The 21,177-nt window shown below is 34.7% G+C and overlaps 1 protein-coding gene across 1 annotated transcript in view; it reads right to left on the bottom strand.

The window, feature by feature from the left end:
- Positions 1-17,480, bottom strand: part of cdk18 (cyclin dependent kinase 18) — a 171,197-nt gene extending 153,717 nt beyond the window's left edge. The window contains exon 1 of the mRNA XM_056468214.1: positions 17,156-17,480. The gene's annotated coding sequence lies outside the window, so the exon portion shown is untranslated. The remainder of the gene's footprint in view (positions 1-17,155) is intronic.
- Positions 17,481-21,177: the final 3,697 nt, after the last annotated feature.

The following is a 21,177-nucleotide window of genomic DNA, read 5'->3' as shown; positions in this document are numbered from 1 at the left end:
TCACTGGTGGGACACTAAGGAACTTTGCTTGCGACCTCTAGCCAACACACACCTCCCACCAGTGCCGGTATACAGTACAGCCATATTGCACTGCTGCTCTTGTGATATTGCTCATAAATTATATTACTGCTTTAATATGATTAATTTGTATTTCAGTACTCATTGCTGATTTTGTAATATATTTGGTAAGTTTTAGAAGTTTTAAAGGTTTCTAAAAGTTTAATAATTTTCAGATATTATGTTTTTATTGAAGTGTAAAATTGCACAAAAAACATGATTTGTGGAAATAACTAGAACTGAGTAAAGTACTAAATATTGAATACTAAAGAGTTCAATTACAATATATATTAAAAAATCCAGCAAAAAAGCTTAATTTGTCTTGCAATAATTTGAAAAATATTTGACTGCAGAATGTTAAAATTATAGGACACTAAATTCCTACATATGGCCAAACAGAATCTTGCTATTTCTTCCGAAACTTTTTAAAGAAATCTGTGAAGAAATCTGATGCATGATTTTGGGATTATAGTAACTAAAATTGTAAACCATGAATTATAAAACAATAACCTTTAACTTTTATTTAGGTTTAACAATGCAAATCCAATTAGATTAGTTTGTTTGATAAACAAAGCAAGTCTCTTATATAATATAGATCTAAAAGACAGAAAATATGACTTTACAAACTGTATTGTAAATGAATAACACAAACATTTGAATGTTAGTCAATATTATTACTGAAATTAATATAAAAATGAAACAAATATATATTTACACACATTTACATAAAAAATAGTCTCAATGATAGGCTAAAAATCTGTAGAAAACGTTGGATTTCTGTGTGTTCATGTGGGCCTTCAAGTCTTTATAACTTTATATATATATAATTTTACTTTTATAATTTGATTAACACTATATAAGTTTACATTGAAATCTCAGATTGCAAGACTAATCTAATCACTGATAATTACTGAGATCTGAAACACTGGAGGCAACACAGTGGCTCAGTGGTTAGCATTGTTGCCTCACAACAAGAAAGTCGCTGATTCAAGTTCTGGCATTTCTGTGTAGAGTTTGATGTTCTCTCTATGTTGGCGTGGGTTTCCTCCAGGTGCTCTGGTTTCCCCCACAGTAAAACACATGCGCAATAGGTGCATTGAATAAACGAAATTGACCGTAGTGGATGAGTGTGTGTGAATGTAAGAGTGTATGGGTGTTTCCCAGTACTAGGTTGCGGCTGGAAGGGCATCCGCTGCATAAAACATATGCCGGAATAGTTGGCAGTTCATTCCACTGCGGCTAAATCTAAGGAAAATGAATGAAACACTGGATAAATGTTTAAGATTATTACTCTACAAATATTTGAGCTTTACCGTAGACAGAATCTCAGTTTAACGTCCATTGTAGTGCATTGCGCTCTATTGTAATTTTTATTTACTGTCTGCATTGCTTCTCATTTATTATATTTACAGATGGAAATCAGTGTAAACAATGTGTCAGTATTCTGTCCTAGCAACTGCACATAAAACAAAGCCATCCTACTACTGTAAATGACAGGGTTAATGAAAATGAGTTCTCAGTACTGGATTTCACATGCCGTTATGTTCTGTGTTGAAGAAACCAGTCCCATGCTGATTCACTAGCGGCTGCACAGAACTTATGACCTCCAACAAGAGATGATTTATAGAAATAAAAGTGTGTTGACAGACTAACAACCTCTGGAGCTGCTGGGTGACTAGCTTTGTTTGCACTGCGGGTGGCACATCTTCACAATAAAATTTGCTGAGATAAAACTGACCTCAGAACAGTGTGTTTTTTTTCTTTAATGAAAGGATCGGACTATGGAGGTTGTTCTCAAATGACAACAAACAGACACATGCAACATGTAAGGGACTTTACAGTGACTAACATGTAGTGCTTTTCTATTATTACAGGCTTTATGAGTCAAGCCGACTGAGTCATCTCATAATCTAGAGGTCATTTTAAATAACTTCACCACCTTCAGACAGGGAGCAATCTGCACTAAAATCAAATATGTGAAATTAAAGGGGGAAGACCTTTATAGATGTTCTATACCTAGATGTGGGATATCGATATTTGTATATGAAGGCTTGGATAGCAATGAGGCAGATTATTAATGTATATTTTGTCAAAATGCATTCTGATACCCTAATCATCAAGGATCATATCTAAAAAGCAGTTTAAGTATTAAAGAATAGCAAAACAGTAATGATAACTAACTATACAGATGACACGTTTTTCATCAATGCTGCTTATGTTTTATAAAAAACAATTGGGTTTAATGGCTATACACTCACCGGCCACTTTATTAGGTACACCATACTGGTATCGGGTTGGACCGACTTTTGCTTTCAGAACTGCCTTAATCCTTCATGGAAAAGATTCAACAAGGTACTGGAAATATTCCTCAGAGATTTTGGTCCATACTGATATGATAGCATCACGCAGTTGCTGCAGATTTGTTGGCTGCACATCTGTGATATGAATCTCTCGTTCCACCACATCCCAAATGTGCTCTATTGAATTGGGGTATGGTGACTGTGGAGGCCATTTGAGTACAGTGAACTCCTGTTCAAGAAACCAGGCTGAGATGATTCACTCTTTAACACTGCACGTTATTCTGACAAATTAGACCAGGGAATGTTTTTCCAATCTTCTATTGTCCAATTTTGGTGAGTCTGTGTGAATTGTAGCCTCAGTTTCCTGTTTTTAGCTGACAGGAGTGGCACTCAGTGTGGTCTTCTGCTGCTGTAACCCATCTGCCTCAAGGTTGGACATGTTGTGCGTTCAGAGATGCTCTTCTGCATATTTCAGTTGTAACGAGTGGTTATTTGAATTACTGTTGTCTTTCTATCAGCTGGAAGCAGTCTTTCTTCCCCATTCTGATGCTTTGTTTGAACTGCCGCAGATCATCTTGACCATGTCTACATGCCTAAATGCTTTAAGTTAGTAATTGGCTGATTAGGAATTTGCATTAACGTGCAGTTGGACAGGTGTACCTAATAAAGTGGCCGTTGAGTGTATATACAGTGCCCATAGAAAATCATCATGGCCTGTTAAAATCTATACATTTACTCACATTGCAACCCGTTTTCCGAAGACCTTCAGGATAAAGGTTAGGAGAAAGCTAAAACATGTAAAAGGCTGGAAAAGGGAATGGGATTTGATTTCAGGCTGTATAACAAACAAAGTCATTATTTCAAAGGGGTATAATGATTTTTCTAAAGCCACTGTATGTATATGTACTGTAGGTATGCAATATTGAAAACTACATGCAATACCCAGCATTCCACCAGAGATTTTCTCCAGAAAATAGATTTTCAGCTCCGTTCACTCTAATGAAGTACTGCAAATATTGCACTCTAAATAAATACTGTCTTAAATTTAATTTAATCAAATGAATAGGTCAAGTCATCTCAACTTACATTAATCAAACTGACTGAAATATTAGTTTAAACCATAAAACTAAATGCATTTAGTCATGTCATGATTATAAATGTTTAATGACAGTCTTATGAACACCCCTTTAAGTAAAGTGTTACTGTGTTTTCATTGTAGAGGTATATTTTAAGTGGTTTGCGTTTGTTGCAATTATACATTTTTATTACTCTGTTGCTAAGCTGTTTGGAGAGGCTAGTATGCAGATTTTTGGTTGCTTTCAGGCTGTCTTTGCAATTTTGTTTTTTTAAGTTTGTGTACAAACATCTGTGTTGAAAGATGAATAATTAGCTGTTTTCTGCATGCCAGGCTAATAGTTACTGTAGATTTGTAGTAGGGTTTTCACGATACTGGAATTCGATCCCAAGCGATACTGACAATTTAAAAATTTCAGTTTTTAAAATTTCAGTATCGATTGGTACCAAATTCCAGTATCGTGACAACACTACTGTGTAGTGAAACACTGCACACATACGGTCCTGTAGTGCAGTGTTTCTCAACCACGTTCGTTATATTTTCCTTAACCAAACACACCTGATTCAGATTATCAGCTCAATAGCATATACTGAAAGACCTGTGATGGGTGTGACAGACCAAGGAGACATCCAAATGACACATTGTTGGTGGTTCTCAAATTGTTTATACTGCAGTTACTTTTACTGAAAATAAATGGATGTAATTTTCAAAAATTCACTCTTTGAAATCCATTTTAAACAGTTTGCATTTTCAGGACCCCAAAAAGCATTTCTTCTTTTGGTTCATTAAACTTCCTTTTTTATTATAAAGTTTATACATCACATCATTCCTTTTAAACTATTGCGTAGTTAACCATAATAACATTTGTTCTTTCATATCGTCAGATATGCTAAGCATATAATATACAGTGCTCAGCATAATTGAGTAGACCCCATTTTAAAAATGATTATTCGTATCCATTCATAATTATCCATTATAATCATTAAAATAATATTTTAGTCGTCAAACATATTTAGAAATTGAAAGATAATACAACTCAATTCAAGCTAAATATTGCAAAAACTAAATTACAACATACAAAATTTCAACAAAATTAAAAAAAAAAGTTTGTTTCTCTTGATTTTTCCTCTTTTTTAAAATATGTATTTAATATTTTTATAACATATACATTCGGCTGTACTAGTTTTTGTACAGTAATTTTGTTAGAAAAGCTCCAGATTTGGCGTCAGAACTGACTAATTTAATGCATATGCACAAATATAGTATTGAATAACTTCCTATTAAAAATATGAATTTAAAAGATAGATTTGTGAGGGGTGTAATTAAATATGCTGAGCACTGCCTATATATTGTATACACAAAGTATACAATAAATGACCTTTGCTCAAAGCAAGTAAATTACTACTGAACTGAAAACCTTTATCACCTTGTGCCATGCTGTGTTATAAAAAGCTGTAGCAGTAATAGGTCAAATTATGAGTGGAATTATTTGTCTAGTTAGCACACCATTAATCGCTCACAAATTTGAAGTGATGTCATCAGAGCTCTGAAAGGACTCCTGATCGATGAGCACTCAGTCCTGTAAGTTATTTCTAGTAAAGCCATCAGTGCCCTATAGAGACCGTAAACAGTGTAATTAGTCTGTGCAGATCAATAGTGTCTCTTTGGGACAGTTCAGGGTGAAGGTTATAAAGTCAGGAGAGATTTAAAGGGGTCTATGCTGCTCATTTTAACAAGATGTGAAATAATTCTCTAATGTCCCTAGAGTGTGTATGTAAGTTTTAGCTCAAAATACACCACAGATAATTGTTTATAACTCTTTAAAACGGCCTGCATTTTAGGCTTTGGTTCAAATGATGCATGTTTGGTGACTGTTGCTTCAAATTCAAATGAGATTGTGCTCTTTTCAAAAGAGGGTGGAGCTACAAATGCCTATGTGTCAGCATAGTGGGAGATTCAAAGCAGGACAAATGTTATTAGAGTATTAGAGTGAATAACTGAATATGTGAACAGAAGTGTTTCAGAAGAAGGCAGTCTATGAACACTACAGAGTTCATCCCAATACTCCACATTTATAATCCTCTTAGTCGCTGACATTACCTTTAGCAAGTACGCTGCAAAAACTCGAATGGCAGATGGCTGCTTCTTACTCAGGGCTGTTTATGCTAATGAGGGAGGAACTGTACTAATTGGCAGAGCTTTCCCCCTCTGATAATTTTGTTTCAAGCGGCAACATCCCGCTCTTCCTCATGAAGCGAATACGGAAGTAACTGAAACTGCAATTCATCGACTGGCCTTTGGGGGCTGGCTCCAGAAACTCAAGATGTTCAATTACTGCCATGCTAGATTGGCTATTTTAACAGTTGATAAAATGTTACAAAATGGCCTATACAAAATAGCTGATACAAAACATGGTTTTGGTGCATGTAGCTAATATCACCCTTCATGACAACTCATTTGTTGGCTTTGTATTGGTTTTGCATAATTAAGGGCTTTGCCACTTGCGTGACAGATATGCCTTGCTGGTCATTGTCTCGTCACCTCAACTGATTCCAACCGATTCGCTACTGAACTCGGCATATACATCGTATTTTTGATTGTTTTACACAGTCAATTGCCTTTTGGCATTATTTCTAACACTTAGCAGATAATATGGCACTTAATTATTCTCAAAAACCATTCAAGTCCTATTTTTCCACATATAGTGAAAATCTTATATTTTTTATCTATTTATTTAAGATAATTTATCATTTATTTTTATTGTAGGCTCTAGAACAGTCATCTGAAAGATTGTCATACAGTGTTATGCCTGGATTTCATAAATAGTCTTGCGTTTACTAACACACTGTATTTAAAGTATTTGGAAGTAATTCAAGTTTCCTCTCGTAAAAAAGCATCATAAGATCAATGCTTAGTGGCTCGATGTGTTACAACAGTGTTTTTAAAAGTCTAAACACTTTATTGATATAGTGTACAACCAAGCACATGTGGTCAGAACACAAACGAGTCGCAGGTAATAAAGTATTAAGCATTTATTCCAAAGTAAAGCCCGTCTAAGCAAAATGCTAGCAGGCATCTGTAGCTCTGCTCATGCTCCGCCTCTTTGCCCATTTTTGGGTACTCCCAGTCGGCTCAATAATTTGCAAACAAAATGGCGACGATTGGCCACACCTACATGTAGCTTCAAATACGCTCTTCAGAAACCTATGGGTGACGCCACGGATGCTACGTTCATATTTGTTTACAATCTATGTATTGTACAAAGGGAAAATGTCAGACTGTTACTGCAGTTTTTATAAAGTGTGATTATAAAAATAAATATGAATTAATTTGTTACCATTAGAGGCTGGCTATATTCACTTACTATTACCACACAACTGTGTTTAAACACCTTATAAAAGTGATTTTTGCGTAATCTAAGTCAAAACAGAACTACCAAAGGAGGAGACAAAGCCACGACGTCAAAGCAAACACTTATTACTCAGACCGAATTAAACAAAATAATATCTAGATAAATAGTTGAGGACATGCTGCTGTTGTCTCTCACATTGTCCCACAACAACATTATTATTGTGTAGATTAGTGTACAATGTTCTATATTTATTTTATAGTCATTTGACAAGTTAGATGTTTTAAAGTAACACAATGGTTACTTTCCTTGGTAATTAGTTACTTTACTAATTGCGTAACTCAGTTACTAACTCAGTTACTATTTGTGAGCAACTAGTAACTATACCTAATTACTCTTTTATAGGAACTTGAGTACTGTGTATTTCAAAATATAGACTCCAAATGATCACATGGTGTGAAGCTGTGCTTGATGAAAATACATTGTAGGCTGTGTGAAACAATATTAAAGCAAAAAAATAAACCTTTTAAAGTCGGTATATAATTTGCACTCTGATTCTACTCCTACAAGAGTGTGTGTCTCAGTGTTAATGTAATTAGCTGGGTCTTAATTACCCATTAATTCAATTGCACATTAAGTTAAGTACTTAAGCCTACATTTCAAGTCAACATGCAGTTTACTTTGAATTAAGCAAGGGAGAGGTGTGAGGATGTGTACCATATGGTGCAAATATACAAACTGTGTTCACAATTCTGCTTTATGTTATTTATAAAACGTGTAGCATTAACTCTTAGTGGTTTGCAGACCTACACGTCCGAATAATTAGTGTTTGACTTCATTCTAGTGGGGGTTTCGAGCATCAGAACAGTAAGGCAGAGTTTAAAAGTTTATCATACATTAGAATGTGTCAAATGTAATGATTCAGAGCAAACTTATTACTATTGTCAAGACACCCAGTGAAATGCCATTCAGTATAACAAGACTTTAAATAACAAAAGAGATTCTCAGGGGCATTTAGAACAAGAATCCTGTGATGAGATTTTAAGACTCTATTTGAAGAGTCACATTGCAGCCCCAAAAGTATTAATTCATTGTAATTTTGCCACTGTCCTTTAAACCATTAGGTTTTACCCAATCTTTAACCAGAAGATTTAATAATTTTTTAAAAATTAAATGTTCATGAAAAGAATTCACAAGGGTTGTGTTTCAGTAAAATGGCAATAAGTTAATAATAATACAGTAATTATATTATAATAATAATAAAATAGTAATTATAATAATAGTTGTTAATTAAACCTGTTTTTGTTGTTGTTGTTGTTATTATTATTATTATTATTATTATTATTATTATTGTTATTATTATTATTATTATTATTATTATTATTATTATTATTATTATTATTATTTTACCATTGACAATAAGTCAAATTATAGATTTTTTTTTCATGGTTGGGATTGAAAATGCGGATTTATTGCTCCAAATATTGACTTTGTTTGAAATTTTTTATTTATTTTGACCAACTGTAATTTTATGCCTTAAGGGAAAGCATTTTTATTTTAAATTTAGAATAAATAATATCAGTAATTTACAAAATAAAACAAAAATTATCTTTTACTCTTACCTATAACACATTCCTAAACACAAAGCAATAAATTCCAGATAAACTGAATAGTTATAAATGGTCTCTTTATAATTTTTTTCCTATGTGTGTTTTAAATAACGTTTGTCAATTAAACATGTTGTGGACTCCTATATAGGCCTTGTTTTCCTTGACCCAGTGTTAAAATAATTTGTAAAATTTCTACATTTGTTCACATTCATGACAGTAACTTTACTCTTATTTGATGATGATGATGATGATGATGATGATGATTTCGGTAATTATTCAATTCAATTCATCTTTATTTCTATAGCGCTTTTACAATGTAGATTGTGTCAAAGCAGCTTCACATAGAAGATTATAGTAAATTGAAACTGTGTCAGTCCAGTTTTCAGAGATAAAGTTCAGTTTAGTTCAGTTCAGTATGGTTCAATTTTCTCAGCTGAAAGTCCAAACACTGAAGAGCACATCCATCGATGCGCATCTCCACAAGCCCCAATTATCATTCTTATTATTGTATTCATACTTATTTTGCAATATAATTCGACACCACAGTATTAATGTACTCATACTGTTTTGAAGATTTAGCTCCTGCCATTAAAACTTCAGTGCAAATAAGCACTACTGTACTTCCATGCAAATGTCTCTGTCAATGTGTTCAAACAATTATATTTGATTTACCAAAGTGACACAAGTGCCAATTTCACTTCTGTCACATCCACAACTAAGCTTTTTCCTCATAAATGCGAAAATGTCAAATAAAATAAAATCAATCATTTTTGTTCTACAGCTAGCTAACTCTTATCCTTTTGATTATTATTATTATTATTATTATTATTATTATTATTATTATTATTATTATTATTAGATAGGATTATTTCTTTTGGGTTGTGCTGTTTAAATCACAGAATTTCTACAAAGTATGTTGTTTACTGTAAACTCGCTAGCTTTTTTGGTCACATCCATAACGCATGTTTATTTTCCTCATTTGAAATTTAAGAAATGTTTACAGATTGATATTTTCCTGATCCCTTAACTCTGTTTATATTTTCCGAAACTACCAACCCCAATGTTTTCATATTATGTCAACATACACTCAGTGTTGCCAGATTGGGCGGTTTCCCAATTTGAATTTTGAATTTGATTGTGCGGGTAAAAAATGGCATGGGCGGGATGACAAAATTTGCCCGGTTTTGAAACATACATTTTATACACAACTAATATAACAAAACATAACTGTGTGCTCCTACTACATTCAGTTAGTAGTGACCAGTGCACATTGCAAACCACTTGGGATCACCCGCAAGAAGAGGTGAAGGAAAGTTGTCATCATGACACTTATCATGACACTTTTATCGATCCTTTTTTTCCGCAATTGACAGCAAGAACAAACATAGAAGTGTTGTCTGATTGACAAGCAGCACATAATTATGTTTTTTATAGGCCCAATGGTACAAATTTATACCCCATTTCAAAAGTAAAAAATACTCTAATGGGTAATGTAATCTACACAACATTTAGTGCAGTGTGTGGGTGAGAGGGGGCAGGGTTTCGTTGTGATCCGGTAATGTTGTGGTTCTGTGACTGCTGGTGTTGGTTGCTGTGTGGTTAAAAATTATGACAGTTAAAGTAACAATTAATTTAGATTTAAATAAATTTAATTAAATATTAATCTAAAGTTTTTGGCAGGATTTTTTTGTGCGTTTTGGCGGGTTTTGGATGGCTTTTGGGCTGGAAAAAGTCCACTGTATCTGGCAACACTGCGTACAGTTTTTACTGCAAATGTCACATCCATAATGCTGGAATGGCTCAGTTTATCAACCAACTAACCATCATCAGTGTGTAAACACTAGTGAGAAACATTTGCGGTGTGTGAACAGAGGTTATAATCTGAGCAGCAGTGAGGCGAGAGGGCAGACGGAGCAGTCGCCCCAGGCCTGTAACCTGGCGTCCATATTGGGTCGACCTCATTCTCATCCTCCTGTCACCATCAAAGCACAACAAGCTCTTTGACTAACAAGAACCCATTCACAATGCGGGGCGGCGTTTGTGCATATTCATTCTCCAGATGTGCTATTTTCATCTAGACAGGGAATTTTGTGTCAATTTCCATTTCAAAGCCGGATGAAGAAAGGCGAAGAGCACTTCTTTATAATCGCAGGGCTCTGAAATTGCATCCCGGCTTGGATACAAACTACGCAGGAACTTCTTGAAGAAGCTTTTGTTGTTTCCTGATACTTTGCTCACTCGCAGCCATTAGCATCACCCGATACGAGCACATGATATATGATATGTTTTGCTCAGGACATTTCTCTTTTTGTGTGTGTGTGTGTGTGTGTGCATGTGTGCGTCACTATACACAGTATGTGAGGTGCTATTTATCTCAGATGAGCAATAAAAACCTCTCATTTGGTTTTTGTCCCTCTTAGGCCCAATTGCGCAATTATCTTCAATCGGCTTTCTGGAAGTACGTCTTCACAGCCGAGGAAGGAAATTAAGCGAGTTAGAAAACCAACAAACCACATTCGCGGCTCCTGAATACACAATTTGGCTTTAAGAGGAAGTGCTGGCAGTCTAGACGGAGGTGATAATATCTGTCACATAAGGAACTCATAAACTTGCGTTATGTCACGCTCTCTTCGCCGCTTCACTAGTTTGTCCTCATGTTCTGTCTGACTGATAAATTAAGGTCGTCTTCCACATGTGGAATAAAGTTTGTTGAGGAAACTGACTGGTCAGTGTGACTAAGGGATAAAAATAACTATATATGGTTCCTCGTGCTTGATGTTTCTTTAACGTCTCAGTTTTTTCTTAGGCAGCATCTACAATCTTGCTGCCTTATGATCAAATGAACTTTTCTAGTCATCTCAACTTACACTGGACACATTTTTTGTAAATTATACAGTATTTAACTGTACTATAAACTCTATTTTAAATGTAATATACTGTAGTATGTAGTGTGTTACTGTATTTTAAAGTTGCATTGTGAAAATTACTGCCTATTTAACTGTAAAGATATACATACAAGTCTATAATTATAAATACAGCAAGAAAAATGGTGCTGTAAATTTATTTTTGCTGTAATTGATTTACAGTACATTACTGGCGAGTTGGGTGTAAGGCGTTCCACAGTAACATGTTACCGTATTCTAAATACAATTTTGGGAATGCGGTAATGTAACGTGTTACATTTTATATTAGTGTCATTTAATTACAGTTACTAAAGTCATTGTAATTGCGTTACAAACAGTTGAAGTCAGAATTATTAGCCCCCCTTTAAATTTTCTTTTCTTTTAAAAATATTTTCCAAATGATGTTTAACAGAGCAAGGAAATTTTCACAGTATGTCTGATAATATTTTTTCTTCTGGAGAAAGTTTTATTTGTTTTATTTTGGCTAGATTAAAATTTTTTTAAAAACATTTTAAGTTCAAAATGATTAGCCATCGAGAGTCTACAGAACAAACCATCATTATACAATAGCTTGCCTAACCTGCCTAGTTAACCTAATTAACCTAGTTAAGCCTTTAAATGTCACTTTAAGCTGTATAGAAGTGTCTTGAAAAATATCTAGTCAAATATTATTTACTGTCATCATGGCAAAGATTAAATAAATCAGTTATTAGAAAGGAGTTATTAAAACTATTATGTTTAGAAATGTGTTGAAAAAAACTTCTCTCCATTAAACAGAAATTGGGGAAAAAAAATAAACAGGGAGGGTCATAAATGAGGGGGGGCTAATAATTCTGACCTCAACTGTGCATTACAAATAGAGTTTTCAGAAGAAAAAAATGTTTCTTTTAAATCATATTTTCTGCTGCAACCTCAGTTAATGAGCATGAGCTTTTAAATTGCTGGAGAACGCGAGCTGAAATAGATATTGACGAGAGTGGTTGCTTCTTCAAATGGAAATACAGACATTACTTTGATTTCATTGAGCATAAAAACAAATAAATTGCTGTGAAATGCAGTCTATGTCCAGTCTAGGCATGGGTTGGCATAAGTTTCTGACGGTATAATCACCTTCGCTAAAGTTATCACGGTTTCACGGTGATGTCTGGGTATACAAAGACCAAAAAAATAAACTTTTCCCCCATTGAACTAAATACATTTTATTTTAGGAAGCATAATATTTTGAAACAGTAAACATGCAAGCTAAATAATTAAAATAAAATCATTGACTTCTGCTCTTTTCATTAAAAAAAAAAAACATACACCTTACATATACCTTAGGAACGGTACAACTTTTGCGGTTTTCAAACCTTGACTTTACCAAACCACTGTATACCTTAAAACCGGTTATCATCCCATGCCCAGTCCAGTCTCCACTGCTTTTAACTTGACAAGCAACATGTTCAAGCATTTGAACAAAAAGCATTCTACGACAATACTCGCCACCAAATAGGACACCCCAAAACACGGCACTCACACTCAGCCTAAACAGACTAATTTGGATTTTTGTGCAGGAGGGTATCTTCTGAATGTGAAGAGAAGCGTAGCTGCTTATGGGGCTGTTCACATATCGTGTCTTTTGCGCACGCAGGTTTGTTATTTCCAATGGAGGCGCGCATTTTGGGAGCAAATATTGCACATGCATATTGCGCATGCTCACATTTTCCAGGCACACCAGTTGAAAACCACGAGTCACCTGACAAGAACCTGCCAATCAGCTTGATGCTTTGAATCCCTAGCTTTGTATAATATACACAATTTGGTAGACTAATTACCTCAGACAACACAGAACACACAAACACTGTATACTATGGATGTCAGTGGTTACAGGTATCCAGTTTTCTTCTTTTGTGTTCAAAAAAAGACTAACAGGTTTTGGAACAAGTGAATCATGAGAGAATTTTAAGTTTTGAGAATCTTTAAGTATTTTAAATATATGTCAAGCCACTGTGATCAAACCATTGTAATGTTTTTCAGTGTAGATTAAATCACTGAAAGAGCTGCAGTTTATTTTCATTTTTATATGTTTTAAAAGTAACTTCAAAGTAAAGTAATTAGTAATCTGATTAATTTTTACATTAAGTAATTATTAATGTAATCAGATTACAATTTTCCAGTAGTAACTTACCCAACACTGCTCGCGAACTGCTGCCGGTAAGTTACTGTAGATTCTACAGGAAATTGTTAACAGTGTACATCAATCAACTGATTAAAAAATTACAGTGAGGTAAACTTTTCAAGTTTAGTTGAAACTTGATTAATTTGTTAAAATAAGTTGAAGCAACATAAACATTTTTGCTGTCTTGACTTTTGACAGTGCACTGTATGAAATAGAGCTTTGGCTTGTTCAACATAAAGTTGTGAGAGTTACAAAAGAGATTTAAATTTGTAATGTCAACCAAATATTTCAATATCAACTGAAATATTACTCACTAAGATATACCAAATGGTCTGAACTGTGCTGTGTACATTCATTCTTATTACACTGGACTCTCATTGGTTGAAAACGATCACATTTGTGAATCTCTTTCAATTATTTTTGTTCAGAAGCACTGTATGGGAAGCATTTTAGATTTTTGTTTTCACTGCTTAATGCAGTTTTCCCAAAGCTGTTTTAACATTAATGAAAGTAAACAAAAGTCATTTTCCCACTAGCAAATGTGGCCATCACAAAACTTGAGCAAATCTAAATTACTGATTTTGCATTTATGCCAAAAAATTATTAGGATATGGATCGGATAGTTTACCCAAAAGATACATTTACATACTATATACCCGTCCCCAAGTGGTTCCAAACTTTTAGGAGTTTCTATTTTTCTTCTTCTGCTGAACACAAAAGAAGGTATTTTAAAGAGAGCTGAAAACCATTGACTTCCATACAAATACAATAGAAGTCAATGGTTACAGGATTCCAACTTTCTCCAAAACATCAGATTTTGTGTTTAACAGAAGAATGAAACTTATAAATGTTTAAAACAGGTAAATGATGACTATTATTGGATGATCTGTGAAGATTTAAGATTTAAGTAAAGATCTTGCTCCAAAAATCTTTGTTAATAAGTAATATGCATTTCTAAGAACTTTGACAACTTTTAAGGTGATTTTCTCTATATTTCAAAATTTTTTTAAACACTCGATTTTTCAGTAGTTAAATACAATCCAATCCTAGCAAACCATAGGTCAACAGAAAGCTTATTTATGATGTAGAAATCTCAATTTACAAACATTTCATGGAGTTTAAAACAAGGGTGAATAAATGATAACAAATTAATATTATTGGGTGAACTGTCCATTTAAGTGAAGATCATGTTCCAAAACAAAGTTCCAAGAACTTTTAGGCAAGTTTTAAGGTGATTTTTTTTTAATTTTTCCTCAATTTTTTGATTTTTAAAATTGTTTCAATAGTTGTATCTCAGCCAAATATTATCTAATTCTAGCAAACCATAGGTCAGCAGAAAGCTTATTTATGATTTATGAAATTTTAATTTTCAAACATTTCATGGACCCCTATGACTTCTTTTATGGTCCAGGATCCACAGCATGCCCTCTTTTTGATCACATGAGCGTTTCAAAACCTAAAAAGTTTTTAAAAGCCTAAAAATCCCTTTTAAAAGTCTCACAAATGACTCTCCTGTCACAAATGACAAGAGTTTATATAACAAAAGATATTTTCAGGGATATTTACAACAACAATTCTGTGATGACATATTAGGACCCAGCCCCAAAATATGAATTGCCATTTAAGTGCGTTGAACATAAAACAATTAAGTTGTCCCAAAAAATGTAGGAAATGTGTTGTTTCAACTCACTTTAAATATGTAGTTTAAACAAGCAGCAAAAGTCTGCTTTTATATCTTACGCTTTAAAAACTTTGCTTGATTATTTTAATGCTTAATTTTATCAATGAGTCTTATTTTTTGGACTAAACCTAGATGCCAAAGTGTATTTACCAGGGGCGTGCAACCGGGGGGGACATGGGGATACGCCCCCCTCACTTTTAGAGACAGACCATTTAGAAACAGGGGACTAATAATTATATGAATGTATGATCTCATACAGCTGTCCCTCCCACTTTGAAAATGTCCGCTACTCCCCTGGTATTTACGCAACTTTTAAAGGCAGTTTTCTCAATATTTCAATTTATTTTATTTATTTTTTTATTTTTTTTGGAACACTCAGATTTTCCAATCCTAACAAACCCTAGATAAACAGAAAGCTTATTTATGAACATGAAACAATTAAGTTGTCCCAAAAAAAGTGTAGGAATTGTGCTCTTTCAACTCATTATAAATACTTAAAATCATTTAATGCTTAATTTTATCATTGAGTCTTAATTTTGGAGGCTAAACCTAGATGCCAAAGGGTATTTACACTTTATTTGTACAACTTTAAAGGTGATTTTCTCTATTTCAAACCAATCCTAGCAAACCATAGGCCAACAGAAAGCTTGTTCATGAGCATTTGTGCATTTCGAAACCTACAAAGTTTGTGTGTTGACATGAGACTAAATCAAATCAAACACCGAGCCTTATTAAAAGTCTCACAAATCATTTTGTATAATCTATATACAAAAGATATTCTCAGGGATATTTACAACAAGAATTCTGTGATGAGATACGAAGACTCTATTTTAAGGGTCAAATTGCAGCCCCAAAAACATTCATTAATTGTCATTTAAGTGGACTGAAAACTGTTGTTCTAAAAATGTAGTAATTGGGTTGTTTCAACTCATTTTAAATATGTAGTTTAAACAAGCAGCAAAAGTCTGCTTTAATATCTTATGCTTTAAAAAGTTTGCTTTATTATTGTAATGCTTAATTTTATCAATGAGTCTAAATTTTGGAGGCTAAACCTAGATGCCAAAGTTTATTTATACAACTTTAAAGGTGATTTTCCTAATATTATTTAGATTTTTTTGAAACACTCAGATTTTTCAATCCAATCCCAGCAAACAATAGGTTATCTGAAAGCTTATTTATGATGTATAAATCTCATTTTCCAAACAATTAATGGAAGCTTTTATAGTCCACAAATATTCAGCATGCCCTCGTTTTGATCACATGAGCATTTCGAAACCTACGAAGTTTGTGCGCTGACATGAGACTAAGTCAAATCAAACAATGAGCCTTTTCAAAACTCTAACTCTCCTTTTTTAGTGAAAAACCATAACATTAACCACCCCAAAACCAAAACATGCATCCATCCCAAACTTTCCATTCACTCCAGCAACCACCATGATCGCCAACTTAACGCGGCCTTGATAAGCTTGGTTTTTAAGAGTCCAACCACAGACACAGTGTGTGCTGTTTGACTTCCACACGCATGCCTCGTTTATTAATAGCTCCTTTCTGTACTAATGAGCCGCTGCCAGCCGCCTATTGTGGCTTCACACTGGTCCTGCTTCACACTAATATTATTGACCGACTCCATTTGTGCCTTCAAGTGGTGTTCGTGCTGTCAGATAGGCTGCAATAAGCCTGGCGTGTTATGTAAACATTGCAATGTGTCACTTTAAAGCATCTCTGTGTCCTCGGGACGCAAAAAATCTATAGTCCCGGCCGTGAATCATGTGCGCATCAAAGCCCACACCAAACACACACACACATGACCCCAAAGCTTGCATATGTTGCGTCAGTGCACGTCAATGTGTGTGGGTTTACAGCAAAAGCTGAACAGGTTTACAGTGTTGTTTTAACACTAACAGAATGCAGTTTGATCAGTAACAATCCCTAGAGATCTGACAAACATCATTGTAAAGTCATGACAGTTCATGTTACAGCACACACATACACACACACACACACACACGGTTGCATACTCACAGGAGTGGCTGGAGTCTGCAGGAAGCAAACAGTAGACCGTCTCTACTCTACTCTTCCTTCAGTGTGAAAGGGAGGAGAAAGAGGAGGAGGAGGGTCGGCCTCCAGGTCTGGAGGCAGTCAGCGCACCGCCAGACAGATAATCCAAAACTGGAGGTGTCTTATTTAGTCTGCAGCAGCACGCATGCTTGTGTGTGTGCATGCAGTAGACTGAGGCGTTTGTGCTGCGTCCCCCCCTCTCTCTCACTCTCCGCGCTCCCTCCTACATCTGCTCATGAGAGACCCTTCTGACAGGAGGAGATGCGTGAACGCACAACAGAAAAATAAATAAAATAATAAATTAAAATAACATACAGGAAGCAAATGTGTCTCTCTGAAGGATTTTATAATCATGCTGGGTCTCCACCCCCACTTGGCTGACTCTCCTCCCCTATTGTTATAGCAACGGCCAATCAGAGCGCGTCCTCATGCAAGCCCTCTCTGCCTGCCGAGAGACTGTGATTCTTTCACACCGGAGCTTTTTCAATATGGCTGTGAACCAGTAGTGTGTATCTGTGTGTGTGTGTGTGTGTGGTGCTGTTAATTAGCTGATCTGTCTGAGAGAAGGTTAAACTGCATTCGCTGTACTTGGCTGTCAAACCTTTTGTGTGTGTGTTTTGTGTGGTTTAGCATCTTCTCATGACCTGCCGTTGTTAGCGTGCGCTCTTGAGAGAGATGTCAAATATGTCAGGCTAATTAGGGATGAGCTTTGAAAGTGTGCTGGTTTTGGTTGGCTAGTTAGTTGTCTGTCAGCTTGGGTTTAATGGGGGTTTACGTTTCAGAATTTTTTTTTTTTAACATGGTAGATCTACTTTAAGTGTCATTAAATACTGAATATGCAGTTAGGGAGGTTCTGAGAAAGCGTTTTAAGAACAAGCCTGACATTTTTGTGTTATATATAATCAGATATAGGGCGCTAGACATGTTTGGCGTGATTTGTTACTATTTTCAGACCAGTGCAACTGTAATTTTCACGTTTTGCACCACGTTGTTTAAATAGCACCACTGTGTGGACTCATGGGTGTGCTGGTCTAAAAAGGAGGTGTGTTAAGGCGCATTGTTGGCGCATTGCTATTTTGTGGAATTGAAATAGACTGTGCCATTGACCAACTAAAAGCAGGTCAAGTCCAGCGCAGAGCGTATTAGTTATGCGCGTATGCGGGTCCAAATGCTTACACATTGCTTAATAAACCCAGGATGTACAGCAATACACAAATATCTTTACATATGAACAATAATTTAAGGATTAAAATGTTACAAAAATGATAATTTTCTACATAAATATAAAAACCACTACATCCATGCACCCCTGGGCTCATTTTCAGTTCATTCATGACTGTTTTCATTTGTGTGATGTTATTATTATTAGCAGTATTATTTATTGTATGCATATTTATATTTGTTTTAATAAAAACTAGTTTAGATTTGTCTACCTGTCAGGTTTGTGAGACGTATGCATCACCATATGGGGCATAAGAAAAGGACGTGTGTTTGGATATAAATTATTATTGTTTTTTTGACCACACTTCATTATGATTGGTGATTTATTCATTTGCTGGAAATTAAAACTGAATTTAGAAATAGTTTTGAAACAAATCTTTGCGCTTAACAGACGAAATTAAATATGTAGGCTGATGGATGTCTTCAGTGGAGTGTGTACAACACCGTTTCCTTATCCACGAAAGTAAAGGAGTAAAGTGTAAAAGTAAAGTAAAGAGAAAGTAAAGAGGCCAAATGGAGGAGACAGTTTTACCACTTACAAAGTCCGCCATTTAAATAGCAAATGCGCCATGGTGCGACGCAACTGGCTCTTAACGGGGAATGTGAGATGAGACTCTGATGAGTTTAATGCACAAAACACACCCATAACTCATTAAGAGAATAAGCACAACCCTGTTAGACCATGCGCTGTTGCACAAACCATGTTTCTCCGTCCTTAAAATAGCAAAAGTGGATTCAGACACAACCTTAAAGCTTTTGCGTCATGTGCTTTAGACTTTGTGCCTAGAAAGTTAAATATAGCCCATAGACACATTTGCTCAAAGCATGTTTTAAAGGGGTAGTTCACCCAAAATTTTTTAAAATGTACTCACTATTTACTCTCCATCAACTGTTTTTTTTTATTTTTTTTGGTGAACACAAATTTATTTTGAAAAATGTTAGAAACCTGTAACCATTGGCTGCAATAGCAGGAGAATCAAATACTATGGAGGGCAATGGTTGCAGATTTTCAGCATTTTTCTAAATATCTTCTTTTGCTTTTTTGCTAGTTAGTCATCGGTTTGGGTTCACTTGTGGTTTGCCTTTCTGATTTGTTTTTTTGAAAACATGAAAGGTCTACTTAATGTGTCATTAAATATTTAAGTTAAGGTTTTTTGAGAATGTGTTTTAGGTGAACTGTTAAATTTGTTTGTACTGGAAAAAAGCCTGACATTGATGATATAAAAATCAGATATAGACACATTCACTGAAAGCAAGTTTTAAAGGGATAGTTCACCCCAAAAATGTAAATGTACTCTCTATTTACTCTACGTGAAGTGTTTTTTTTTTTTTTTTTTTGTGGTTGAACACAAACTAAGTTATTTTGAAAAATGTTAACCTGTAACCATTGACTACAACTGTAGGAAAATCAAATACTTTGGAAGTCAATGGTTGCAGGTTTTCAGCATTTTTCTAAATATCTTTTTTGTTTTGTTTTCAACAGAATAAAGTCATTCAAACAGGTTTGTGTCAAGTGGATAAAGAGTAAACTATGACAGAATTTATATTTCTGGGTGAACTATCCCTATCCCTAAAGTAATAAAGCAATCCATAATTTCATTTAAAACTCATTGAGAACTTGTATGAATTTCTATATTTTGTTATACTGTGTTTTGCTGAATGTTTAAGCAGCTATTTTTCAATACTTTGAAAGTGAATAGGAATAGACTGTCAAGTGCCTCCAAATTTTGAATTGTCGCACGGTGGCTCAGTGGTTAGCTCTGTCACCTCACAGCAAGAAGGTCACTGGTTTGAGTCCCGGCTGGGTCAGTTGGCATTTCTGTGTGAAGTTTGCATGTTCTCCCCGTGTTAGTGTGGGCTTCCTCTGGGTGCTCCGGTTTCTCCCACAGTCCAAAGACATGTGCTATCAGTGAATTGGGTAAACTAAATTGGCCGTAGTGTATGAGCATGTGTGTGAATGCGAGAGTGTATGAATGTTTCCCAGTACTGGGTTGTGGCTGGAAGAGCATCCGCTGTATAAAACACATTCCGGAATAGTTGGCGGTTCATTCCGCTGTGGTGATCCCTGATAAATAAGGGACTAAGCCGAAGGAAATTTAATGAATGCATGAATTTTGATTTCATGCTGATTATTAAAACATACATTTATTTAAGCATGTTTTTATCAGGACTTAATTTTTCATATATTTTATATTATAGTATATTAGTATTATAGTATATTTATATTTTAATAGATTACTGTAACTTTCGGTACATATTTAAACCAAGCAAAACAACATTGATCAGTACATTGTGGAATGATTTACCTGTTAGCTTAAAATTAGAAAGTAACCTAAATATTTTTAGTAGTGTTCTTAAAAAGCATAACAGCAGTGTTTGCACAAATAGTCTGCTGTTAGTTTGTTGGATCATGTCGCCTTTGCTTTTGCTCCAGTAGTTTTATGCAAAGAATTATAATGCTGCGTATATGTTTTTATTATAGTTCCATTTTGTCAATTTGGTCCAGCCTCCTGTGGACAGGTGTTGAGAATTAGCAAGTTTGCTAAAACACTTAAACAAATGCATTTGGTTGTCCAGTGTAATTGTGATGTCCATGTCAAATAAATATATAAATAAATACTCTAGCATAAACAATACTCTTGTTTGTCAAGTAAATTAGTCTTGTTTCAAGTAACTTTAACTGGGAAAACAAGTTTAAAAAATGCAATTAAAAACTCATTAAGAAGTCAGATTTTGCTGTGTGAGACACTAAATGAGCTTCTCTT

The sequence above is a fragment of the Danio aesculapii genome, chromosome 11 (assembly GCF_903798145.1).
Source record: "Danio aesculapii chromosome 11, fDanAes4.1, whole genome shotgun sequence".
In the NCBI taxonomy this organism is placed as follows: Eukaryota; Metazoa; Chordata; class Actinopteri; order Cypriniformes; family Danionidae; genus Danio; species Danio aesculapii.
This window is presented reverse-complemented; position numbering and strand designations above follow the sequence as displayed.